We start from the raw sequence: 13,003 nt of genomic DNA, 5'->3' as shown, positions 1-13,003 counted from the left end.
CTCTTTGCTGTTTATCTTTGCAACCTTTGCCAAAGATTTTTCATAATTTGCCTTCGCCTGCCTAACCTCCTTTGTAACTTGGTTACAGACCAGCTTATATGTATCCCATGCATTTTTCTTCTCTGCCATATGTCTCATTAGTTCATCTGACATCCATTTAGGCCTAAACTTTGAACAGTATTTCTTAGTTGGTATGTAAAGGCTAGTAGCTTCCAAGATAAGTTCTGTGAATGCTTCCCATTTTGAATTTGCTGTTGGTAACATCATCAGTTGGTCCCACTGTATAGAATTCAAATACTGTCTCAGACCATCGTAGTCGCCTTTATGAAAGAAAAAACCCTTTCCTTTTCCCTTGATGGTAGTTACCTCTTTGAGTAAATCCCACTTCAGCACACAATGATCACTGCCACCTATTGGTTCCTTTATCTGCAGATTCTTAATGCATGAAGAATCACTACTGATAATCAGATCAAGAGTATTACTCCCTCTAGTTGCCTCCCGAACATGCTGATGTAGAAAACAATCATCCAATAAATCCACAAAAGCCTTGCTAGTGTGTGAGTGACCAACCCATAAATTCCAGTCAATATCTGGGAAATTAAAATCCCCCATTATAAGACTCTGTGATTTGCTGGCCCACTCTATTTCCCTGTACAGTTTCTTATTATACTCATCCGAGTCATTAGGCTTATAGCACACCCCTACTCTTAATTTTGATCTCCCAATGCTTATATCACACCAAACTGACTTGACACTGCACTGTCCAGCGATGTCGACCGGCTTCACTTCCTTGGATTTTATGCATTTTTAACTAATAGCATAACCCCCTCCTCCTTTCCTATCTTGTCTATCCTTCCTGTACACATTGTACTCTCCAAATTCCAGTTCTGCATTCCTTATATCTGTATGACACCACGTTTCTGATATTCCAACAATATCTGCCTGTGATGTTTTGACCAACACCTCAAATTCATGAAATTTATTTACCAAACTGCTAGCATTGGTGTATATGAAAGTATACATGCACCTGTTCCTATTCTTAGCTACCCTAACACAACTCATGTGTTTACTTGTGCCGCAGTGACTCCCAGCAGTCTCTGAAATACCCTGCATCTTGTTTTTCAGACTGCTGCTCATTCCAATAGAAGCAGTGCAAGAATCACTTTCACCTCTGCCAGTGGCTACTGTTAATCTATTAGTTCTTGTATTTCCCCAAGCAAGCAGTTTTCCGACCCACCTGACACTTCCTCGATAGCATCAGCAAATATTCTTGCACCCTTTCTATTTAAGTGTATCCCATCCCTGTAGAAGCAGTCTCTCCTGTTAACAAGTACAGACCAGGCTGAAAAAAATTTTACCTCTTGACCCTTGCACAATCTTTCCGGGGCCAAATTGATCCACAAGACTCTCATCATATACTCCCTCCTATCGAGTCTGGGCAGAATTGCAGACACTTTCAAATTCAACCCTAATTCACGGCTTTTTTTCAACAGTGACCTACTTGTTAAGTAATTCTGCCAGTCTCCTATTCTTATTATCATTAGTGCCATCATGTACAACTTTTGCACACCTCCAGTCCATGGGACTTACCCCCCTGAATCCAAGGAAGCTCTCATAATTATGGCTAAGAGTTTGCTTACTTCCTTTGCTGCCTCTTTTAATATAACTGGATAGATCCCAACCACTCCAGGTGCCTTCCTTATGTTTAACTTCAACAATTTCTCCTCCACTTTGCCCTCAGTTATTACAAAATCACTTAGTTCCTTTTTAGAATTTGATAAAAATTTCTGGCAATCCCATCATTGAATAAATCCTCACTTGTGAATGTAAGTGCAAAATACTTATTCAGTTTATCAGCTACCTGAGTATGATCATCAATAGTCAACCCATCTATGTTAAGTGGTCCAATCTGTTTCATCCCTTTCCTTCTGGAGTTTACAAAAGTAAAAAACTCTTTGTATCCTTTGCCAAGGATTTTTCGTAATCTGCCTTCAACTGCCTAACCTCCTTTGTGACCTGATTACAGACTAGTTTATATCTGCCATAGGCTTTTGTGTCACCGGATACTTTATATGCATCCCATACATTTTTCTTCTTTGCCACAAGCCTCATTATTTCATCTGACATCCATTTAGGTCTAAACCTTGAACAGTATTTCTTAGTTGGAATGAAAAGCTTAGTAGCCTTCAAAATTAAGTCCCTGAAGGCTTCCCATTTAGAATTCAGCATTGGCAACATCATCAGTTGATCCCACTATACAGAATTTAAAAACTGTCTGAGATCCCTGTAGTCACCTTTATCAAAGCAAAAGCCCTTCCCTTAGGTCTTGATGGTAGTTACATCCTTAAGTAATACCCACATCAGTGCATTGTGATCACTGTCACCCAATGGTTCCTTTACCTGCAAATTCTTAATGCATGAATAATTACTGCTGATAATCAGATCAAGAGTATTAATCCCTCTGGTTGCCTCTCGAACATGTTGCTGTAAAAAACAATCATACAATAAATCCACAAAAGCCTTGCTACTGTTTGAGTGACCAACCCACAAATTCCAGTCAATATCCAGGAAATTAAAATCGCTCATTATAAGACATTCTGATTTACTGGCCCACTCTATTTCTCCACACAATTGCTCATTATACTCATCAGATTCATTAGTCTTGTAACACACAACTACTCTCATTTTTCCTTTCCCAGTGCTTATGTCACACCAAACAGACTCAACATTACATTGTCTGCCAACATAAATTGGATGCTCTTCCTTAGATGTTATGTGTTTCCTAAATAACAGCATAAACTCTCCTCGCTTCTTGTCCTGTCTACCCTTTCTGTACACATTGTACTCCCCAAATTCCAATTCTGCACTGCTTATATCTGTTTGCAGATGATACAAAGGTTGGCAGGGTTGTTAATGATAGTAAAGACAGTATGCTGCTGCAACAGGATCTAGAAAAGTTAGTAGATGGGCTGAGAAGTGGCAACTGAAGTTTAATATTGACAAATGCAAAGTACTGTATATGAGTAGCAGTAACCCAAGAGAAATGTACCAACTGTGTTGTAGTACACTCAGGGAGGTGGAGAATGAAAAAGACATCAGGCTAATTGTGCAGTCAGAAATGAAGTTCTCTGAGCAGTGTAGACGGGCTGCCAGAGCAGGTCATGGAGTTTTGTCAATGATATATAGGAATTTTGCTAGCAGAGATGAGGAGGTGATTATACCTTTGTTTAAAGCAATGGTCAGGACACACCTTGAGTACTGCGTACAGGTTTGGATGCCTCATTTTAGGAAGGGTGCAGAGTTGCTAAAACAAGTACAGAGACGGGCAACAAGATTGGTGAGAGGAACAAAGGGGTTCTCTTACCAGGAGTGGCTTAAATTTTGTTAATTGCAGCATCTTGAGACTAGGCACCTGCGAAGTGATCTGATTGAGATGTACAAGGCTTTGAATGGTTTGAGTAGGCTCAATGCTGATAGGATACTTCCACTTGCTGAGATTAAGAACCTGAGAGGGTATAGATTCAAGACAGTTGTAGAATAGATGTGCAGAAGTTTGCCTTTAGCCAGCAGATAATTGATTGCTGGAACAGACTTCCATTTGTTGTTGTGGAAGTTGATAGCTTAAATAAATTTAAGCCTGAACTAGACAAATATGTGGAGTGAGTAGATGTGTGAAATGGGAAGGAATTTTTTTTTGGCTGATGCTCTCTAAGCTTGCTTTCTTGCATCATATGCCTCAACTAATGCTAATAAGACTTTCTAATAGAGCAAACCATAATGACTTTTATGTTACTACATAATTAATGTTACATTCATCCCCATACACTGCCACAAAAAAGATACCCCATTGTTTACTGTTGCCAATAATAAAGCAATTAAAATTAAGTTATAAACCTCTAGTCCACGTCTCACAGAGTAAAAACAAAAATTTATAAGGTTCTGATTAGCCTTAAAATATATCAATACAGTAAAATAAATTTTATTGTATTGATATATTTTAAGGCCAGTTCTCTTATGTTAAACAAGATGCAACCTTTCTTTGCTTTCTTCTATTTAATCTGACCCTCTTATCTCATCAAAAAAAAAAAAAAAAGTAAGCAGCATTTTGGAGAATACACTTTTCCAATGTGCAACATACTCCCAAAGAATTGTTCGTGTAGTGCTCTACCCGTTCAGTGCAGTGTTCAGTTTATTTTCAGTCAAATATCATAATTCCTGCATTATATCATTCAAATCAGTATGACAGAATGCAGGAAATTACAATACTTTACTGAAAATATATTGGAGCAATATGGCCTTAGTTGCTAATGCTCCTAAAAACCAAAATAACAAACAAACAAACAAACTGAAAATATAGTGATCATTGCATTACATAGATCTAACTGACCTAATGAATTTCAAATAGCCTTGTTTAAGCATGTGCCAAGTACTGCACTTCTTCCCCCTCCCTCCCCCCCACACATTTAAACAAAAGTAACAAGACTAATAAGGACAAAAAAAAGGGTGGAGTTTTGAATAATTGCAAATTCTGTGTTGGGTGTTGAATTGCTTTTGGTGCATCATGCATAGGGGGTCAGTATGAAAAAAGTTTATAAACCACTGACATGCAGTTTAAATTCTACTTTTATTGCCAGAAATTATGATCTGAATTACAGCATGACAGGAATCATATTTAGCAGCTCATATTTGTTGCCATTTATTAAATTAGTGCAGGTAGGTAGATAGAAGTGCTTGATTCTGTTAAGAGGAATGCTTATTCATTAACCTTATATTATATTTATTTTATAAATGTAAAATTATAATTTTTTATTACAAGCACTTAGCATAAAATTCCTTTATGTAATTAGTGAACACATTTCATCGCACCAGGTGAAGATCAGTGGGATGGTATTGATTCCAGTAACATCTGGATCAACTCAGGTGTTGATCCAGAAGCTACTGGAATTCATTTCCCGAGAGCACAATGCATTTCCAATGTGTGTTTAACTTCAAGAAAATGTTGGCCACTCTTGCTCTAAACAGTTCAGCTAGTTCCCTGTACAAATGCCTAGGTTTCCAAACTTTGTAGTTTATGGAACTGTAGTCTTTTCCTGTGAGAATATCCCCTTGCATTCTTAACTACTCTTGTCTCTTTTTCCCTTGTGCCCTTTAAAACAAGTTGATATCTCTCTTGAACTGAATCTTTCCATATTGAAGATGTGATATAGCCATTGATTTTTACGTGCTCGGATAATTTCCTCTTTATATATACTGGCAAAATGTACTGCCATTGCAGTTTTCCTTTTTCTTAGTACATCATGGAGTATATTATGGCTCCAATTTCTTTTTCATCATCATCAAAAGTGTTAAATAATATAATTTTCAGACTGGTTATATACTCGTAATTTATCTTGGAAATGCATTATGGGCTACCTATGTCCTGTTTTAACAATGAACCATAGTTATTGTTGTTAACAACCCTCCTCTCCTAATATCAACAGAAATTTTGAAATAAAACTTGGAATACCATCCAGTATTATTAAAAATCATACCTTGAAAGATACCACTGATAACCAATGGTCTATTTAGGGAAATCACTCTGCCATCTACCAGTTAGCCATCTCTTTAACCAGTGTAGCAACCTAAACTGGGTGCATTATAAGTTGCACTTATCCCTAAAACAAGACAACATCCACTGTAGCAACCTGTTTCCTAGTGCCACACTTCTTCAACTTATGAACAAGCCATTTATGTGGGAATGTGTCAAAATCCTAAAACCTTAAGTAAATTATATGGAAGTTGTTCCTTGCATCCATTTCTTCTATTGCCACTTCATATTACCCCAGATTGGTAAGATAAGGTCTTCCCTCAACAGAACATTGTTGGAACACATATTGCCACAAAAGTGACCCTACACCACAACCTTAATCACAGATTGAATAATTTTTCCTGTTATAAATCATACTTACAGGTTTACAGTTGCCTAGCTCCCTCTTAAAACCCAGATTTTTAATATCAAATAAGTCTTTAGTGATGACAAGTCAAGAAATATTGATTGCTCTAGTGACATCCCTAACAAGATGATGTAAAAAACAGCAGCCAACCAGATGGTCCAAGAACTGACTGCCATTAGGTAAGCATTCCTAATATTTGTCTCAGTCTAGGTTTGGAAGCTGTCTTCCATAATAAAGCATTCTGATTTGCCTGCCTACTCCAATTGCACAACTACCTGATCATCATACATTCATTAGGACTGTAGCACACTCCTACTCTTATTTTTCCTCTCTTTATATTACAGCAGACTTACTGACTGTTGTTATTAGGATGGTCCCCAAAAAGTAGATAAACTCATTTTGAATCCACATGCTTTCAAATTACAAGTATGATCTTCTCCTTTTTTTCATTTTTGTCTTTTGTACATGCTGCATTCAAACTCTTCATCACTTTTGCCAGAATGACACCGGATTTCTTATATCGCTGTCATGTCAGCATCTAATGATTTAGGCAGTAATTCAAATTCGTTTCTGTTCTGTACTCTTCTGGCATTAGTGTATCAACAGGAAAGGGTTTGCTTTTTGTCACTCTTCATAACTCTAATACAGCTTGATGTCTGTAAAAGCAGTGCTACCCACTATGGCTCTGATCCAGACTGTAATTAATTTTCCCACCTCCTGTACTATTAGTAAGTAATTGTTCACTGTAGTTATCCCAGCCATTATATTAATCTCCTCACTATTCCTTTCTATTTAGGTTTTGCAGATAGCCTTTAATTAATATAAATCCTACTGAAGTGGTTCCTCTCTAATGAGTATGAACTTGAAGTATCAGCTACCTGAACTTCCATACCATCTTTTGTACTGTGTGAAACAGCAGGGCTATTCACAGAAGCTAAATCAATGGGATGAATTCATCAAGTAACAAAAATTAAAAGAAAACAGTATTGAAAATACTACAACCTGGATATTTAATTCTACGTCAATAACATCATTAAATTTCCATGTGCCTCTTCTGTCTTATCCACAAGTAAGCACATGGGGAGTTGCTCCAATTCCCAGTTGTTTTTAACATTATTAAAAAAAAAAAAAAAAAAACCATCCCATTTATTTAAGCTATCAACTTCCACAACAATGGATAGAAGTCTGTTCCAGCAATCAACTACCCACTGGCTAAAGGCAAACTTACACACATCTGTTCTACAACTGTCTTTCTTCAATTTGAATCCATGCCCCGTAATATTCTTAATCTCAGCAAGCGGAAAGATCCCATCAGCATTGAACCTGCTCAAGCCATTCAAGGCCTTGTACACCTCAATCTGATCACCACACAGGTGAATAGTCCCCAGATGCTGCAACTTGCAGAATTTAAGCTTCTCTTGGTAAAGAACCCCATTTGTTCCTCTCACCAATCTTGTTGCCCTTCTCTGTATTCATTCTAGCAACTCTACATCCTTCCTAAAATGAGGCCTCCAGACCTGTATGCAGTACTCAAGACATGGCCTGACCATTGCCTTATATGAATGTATAATCACCTCCTTGTGTCTGCTAGGAAAATTCCTTTATATCATTGACAAAACCCCATGACCTGCTCTAGCAGCCCATCTGCACTGCTCAAAGAACTTCATATCCAACTGCACAATTACCCCTGGGTCTTTTTCATTCTCCACCTCCCTGAGTGTAGTACAAGCAGTTGGAACATTTCTTTTGGGTTACAGCTACCAATATGCAGTACTTTGCATTTGTCAGTATTAAATTTTGCCACTTCTCAGCCTATCTGCCTAACTTTTCTAGATCCTGTTGCAGTAGCATACTGTCTTTACTATCATTAACAACCCTGCCAACCTTTGTATCATCTGCAAACTTGGACATTAAACCTGATATACCTTCATCAATATCATTGATAAATACACAAAACAACAATAGGCCCAGCACCGAATCCTGGGGTACTCCACTAATAACATTAGTCCACATAGAGCAGTGTCCATTGATTATCACTCTCTGCCATCTCTCACTCAACCATCCCTTTATCCATTGCAGCAACTTGCCCTTAATGCCATATCACTCCAATTTGTACAGCAGGCTTCCATGTGGAACAGCATCAAAAGCATTCCTGAAATCTGAGTATATGATATCAAAATTATTTTTTTGCATCCAGTTCCTTTGTTACCACATTGTAGTATCCAACCAAATTGGTCAGACAAGAGTTCCCCTTAACTAACCCATGCTGTGTCTGAACTATTACTGCAGTCTTGTCTAGATGATCCTGCATCACTTCTTTAACCAGTAACTCCATTATTTCCTCAGAACTGCCTACAAAAGCAAAGTGGCTCTAGTGTATTGAGGTATTTTTTTGGTAACGATATAATCTCTTTACCTGCTATTATTATGAAGAAAAAAAATGCAGTCAAAAATCATAATTACACTTTATGATTTTTGATAACAGCACATTTCAAAACTGCTAGTTTTAGCAGTTTTGAAATGTGCTATTATTTCATAACTCCTGCGGTTATTCAAGTAATCATCCAAGCTGTGGAAAACAGTCAAGTCATGCATTACATTATTTCACTGGAAATGAGATTCTGTATTTTTTTACTTTATCATGTGATGCTGGGCTACCATTGTTTACAAATGCCTGATTCTTCTCATATTCCCATTGGGAGCAGACAGCTCTTGAATGTCAAGTGATAATTCTGACAAAACATACTGCATGGCAGTTCACATCAAACAGCTTCATTAACACTGTTGTATTAAATAATGGTCACTACCACACACTATCTGATGGAGAAAACTGAGTCCTGAAACAGGTTGTCATCCAGTATCTCGTTTTTTGAATGAGTGGTAAGTTAACCTTTTGGCAATACAATTTGTTTAAAAGTAATATATCAAGGCACCTTGTGGTAACAAAATTCATTCTACTGTGAGCATTAAGACCATTGCATTTGATATGCACTTTAAACAAAAGAGTAGAGGAAGTCTTCCTACTTTTCATTTTATAAATTCAAAATCCCATTTTAATTTCGACACCCAAAGAATCCACCATTCCTAAACTAAGTGCTGGACTGGGTGCATGGTAGTTTTATGTTGAATAATTTTCCTAATCTTATGGCTAGTTCTAGCAGTTTTGAAATGTGCTGTTATTTCAAATGCGAATGTAGTTAACGAACACTACTTCCTGTAGTGTTTGTTAACTGCATGCATCATATTATGTTTTTAGTTTGATAAATTATTAAATAAGTGTAGTAATAGTAATGTAGAAGTAGTTATTTAGTTGTAGTAATCATGCAAGTTGAATAGAGATATACTGCATGTTGATAATACCAGCTGTTTCCAAAACATTTTAATTGCATGAAGAAAAAAATAATTGGCTTTACCTACTTAATTACTCTAACAAAAGGAACAACTGTGAAAGCTTATTTAAGAATAAAAATATTTCATCTATAAAGTTGATAAATTTGGATTAAACAATAGCAATGATAGCTAAAGGGTAAGTAAATATTAAAATAAAACAGTAATAATGAATTGTGGGATGAATATTAGAATAAGTAAAGATATACAAAGAAACATTAAAATTACCTAGTTGGTTATGCCTTTGGATTCTATTATAAATCCTATCATTAACCTGAAAATGAGTGAATTAAACAAGGAACTAGACAGTTTGTTTAGTGATGTTTGTCAGTTTTTCTCTCTCTCTTGAATCCAGTAATGTAGTTAGCTAGATGATTTTTGTGTTTGTGCTAATTAGTAGAAATATATAATCACTGTTTGGTAAACCAAGCTATACATTATTTGAAAGTCAGATATGAGTGATTAGCTGATTAAAAGAAAGAAAAAAAGATCTGACACAAAATGGAGGGCATATTGTGAGTTTTATTGTTTACAGTATATGTTATAAATGAAATATTAAGTTTACAACAAGACATCCTAATACTCAGGCATTTCAGTTCATTTGAAGGAGTCATTTGCTTTCTATTGGTCCATACATGAAAATGATTCCCAAAAACAATTAAAATGTCATCATAATTGGGCAGGTCAGTTGGCACATCCTGTTATGAACTTTTACATAATTTAATTTTGTAATATAAATTGAAATTTAAATAAAAGTAAGTTTTGATTTTATGTATGTAAGTGGCCTTTTAGTGTCACAGATTTGCTTAGTTTGTTCTTGAATAATAATTTCTTATTTCACATGGGCCCAGCATTCCCCCATATTCCTTTAATATTATTATAAAGTATCCTATCTTCTTCCACTCAGCCATCACTTTATCCATAGTCTTTTTATCTGCAGCAATATCAAAAGCTTTCCTGAAATCCAAGTACTGTATGTGATATCAAGATTATTTTTTGTGTCCAGTTCGGACCACAGCATAGTAACTGATAAAGTTGGTCAAACAAGATTTCCCCTTAACAAACTCATGTTATGTTTGAAGTATAATTGCAGCCATGTCTAGATGCATTTGACTCCATTATTTCTCCTGGAACAGAAGTTAAAGTAACAGGTCTGTAATTACGCGTGTCAACCTTTGATAACCTTTTGTGAATTGGGGATTCATTCACACATCTCCAGTATGTGAACCTTCCCCTGAATCCAGGGATGCTCTCATAATTATGGCTAAGGCTTTGCTTACTTTCTTTGCTGCTTCCTTAATGTAACTAGATAGATCCCATCCACCACAGGTACCTTTACTATGTTTAATTTCAACAGTTTCTCTTCCACTTTCCTCCCTTCCCTTTTAGTTCTCTGTTAGAGCTTAATAAGCTTCTGGCATCCCCTTCACTAAAGAATTCCTCGTGTGAAAGTGGATGCAAAAATACTCATTCAGTTTGCCCTCTATCTGAGTAGGATAATCAAGCTCTGATTTCACCCCTCCATTCGTTCCAAATACCCATCCAGCTTAACCTTAAATTTATTTAGGCTATAAACTTCCACAACATAAGATGGAAATCTGTTCCACCAATCAACTACCCACTGGCTAAAGGCAAACTTCCACACATCTATCCTACAACTGTCTTTCCTCAATTTAAATTTATGCCCTCTCAGGTGATTATTCTGAGCAAGAGGAAGAATCCCATCAGCATTGAGCATGTTCAAACCATTCAAGGTTTTATACACCTCAATCAGATCACTTCGCAGCTGCCTAGTCTCCAAATACTGTAATCTGCAAAACTTAAGCCTTCCTTCGTAGGAGAAACCCTTTGTTCCATTCACTAATATTGTTGCCCTTCTCTGTACTCGTTCCAACAGCTCTACATCCTTCTACAGGCCTCCAGACCTGTATACAGTACTGAAGATGTGGCCTGACCATCGCCTTATACAAGGGGATAATCACCTCCTTATCCCTGCTAGAAAAGTTCCTGTATATTATTGACAAGACACCATGAGCTACTCTTGAAGACTGTCTGTGCTGCTCAGAAAACTTCATATCTGTCTGCACAATTACCCCTTGATAGGTTACTCTGGGGTTACTGTTTCCCATATGTAGTACTTTACATTTGTCAATGTTAAACTTCATTTGCCACCTCTCAGCCCATCTGCTCAACTTTTCTAGATCCTATTGTAGCTGCATACTGTCATTAGTGTCATTAACCAATCTGCCAACCTTCATATTGTCTGCAAACTTAGACATTAAGCCGGATATACCATCATTAATATCATTTATAAATACAGAAAACAACAATGGACACAATACTGAACCCTGAGGGACTCCACTAATAACATTAGTCCACGAAGAGCAGTGTCCATTGATTACCACTCTTTGTCTTCTCCCACTCAACCATCCCTTTATCCATAGCAGCAATTTGCCTCCAATGCCACACTGCTCCAATTTGTGCAACAGTTTTTCACGTGCAACACTATCAAAAGCCTTTCTAAGATCCAAATATATGATAACAAAGTTATTCCCTACAACCAGTTGCTTTGTGACCAAATCATAGTATCCAATCAACTTCCCCTTAACAAACCCATGCTGTGTCCGAGCTGTAACTGAAGTCTTGTGACGGCGCCTCCGTAGCCAGGTGGGAAGGAGCAGCAGTGAGCAGCACACGCTTCTTGATTAGACCGGGGTTCGAGCCGGTCACCACCAAATACGGAGGATGCGGAAAGGTCAAGGAATGACCACCGCATATCCCGGAGCAATATGGCCTTAGTTGCTAATGCTCCTAAAAACCAACCAAAACAACAACAAACTGAAGTCTTGTCTAGATGATCCTGCAGTGCTTCTTTAACCAGTGCCTTCATTAATTTCCCTGGAACAGAAGTTAAACTAACAGGTCTATAATTACTTTTGTTGCCCTATGATCCTCCTTTGTGAATTGGGGTCATATTTACACATCTCCAGTCCATGAGTACCTCCCCTGAGTCAAAGAAAGCTCTCGTAATTATGGCTAAGGGTTTGCTTACTTCCTTTGCTGCCTCCTTTAATCTAACTGGATATATCCCATCCACCCAAGGTGTTTTTCTTTTGTTTATCTTCAACAATTTCTCCTCCACTTTCCTCTCAGTTATTACAAAATCATCTAGCTCACTGCCAGAGTATAGATCACCTCTGGCATTCCCCTCCCTGCATAACTCCTCATGTGTGAATATAGATGCAAAATACTCATTTATTTTGTTAGCCACCTGAGCAGTTATCATCAACAGTTGAACCATCAAAATCCAGTGGACCAATCTGATTCAACCCCTTCCTGCTAGAGTTTACATAGGTAAAGAACTCTTTGCTGTCTTTTTTTGCATCCTTTGCCAAAGATTTTTCATAATCTGCCTTTGCTTGCCTAACCTCATTTGTGACTTGGTTACAGACCAGCTTATATCTATCGAAGGCTTCCATGTCACGCGTTAATTTATATGTATCCCATGCATTTTTCTTCTCTGCCACATGTCTCATTAGTTCATCTGACATCCATTTAGGCCTAAACCTTGAACAATGTTTCATAGTTAGTATGAAAAGCATAGTAGCATCCAAGATTAATTCTTTGAATGCTTCTCATTTTGAATTTGCTACTGGTAACATCATCAGTTGGTCCCACTGTAT

This window comes from Mastigoproctus giganteus, chromosome 5 (genome assembly GCF_048544385.1).
Source record: "Mastigoproctus giganteus isolate SK-2022 chromosome 5, ASM4854438v1, whole genome shotgun sequence".
NCBI classification, from domain to species: domain Eukaryota; kingdom Metazoa; phylum Arthropoda; class Arachnida; order Uropygi; family Thelyphonidae; genus Mastigoproctus; species Mastigoproctus giganteus.
The sequence above is the reverse complement of the archived record's forward strand: the minus strand, read 5'-3'. Positions refer to the sequence as shown.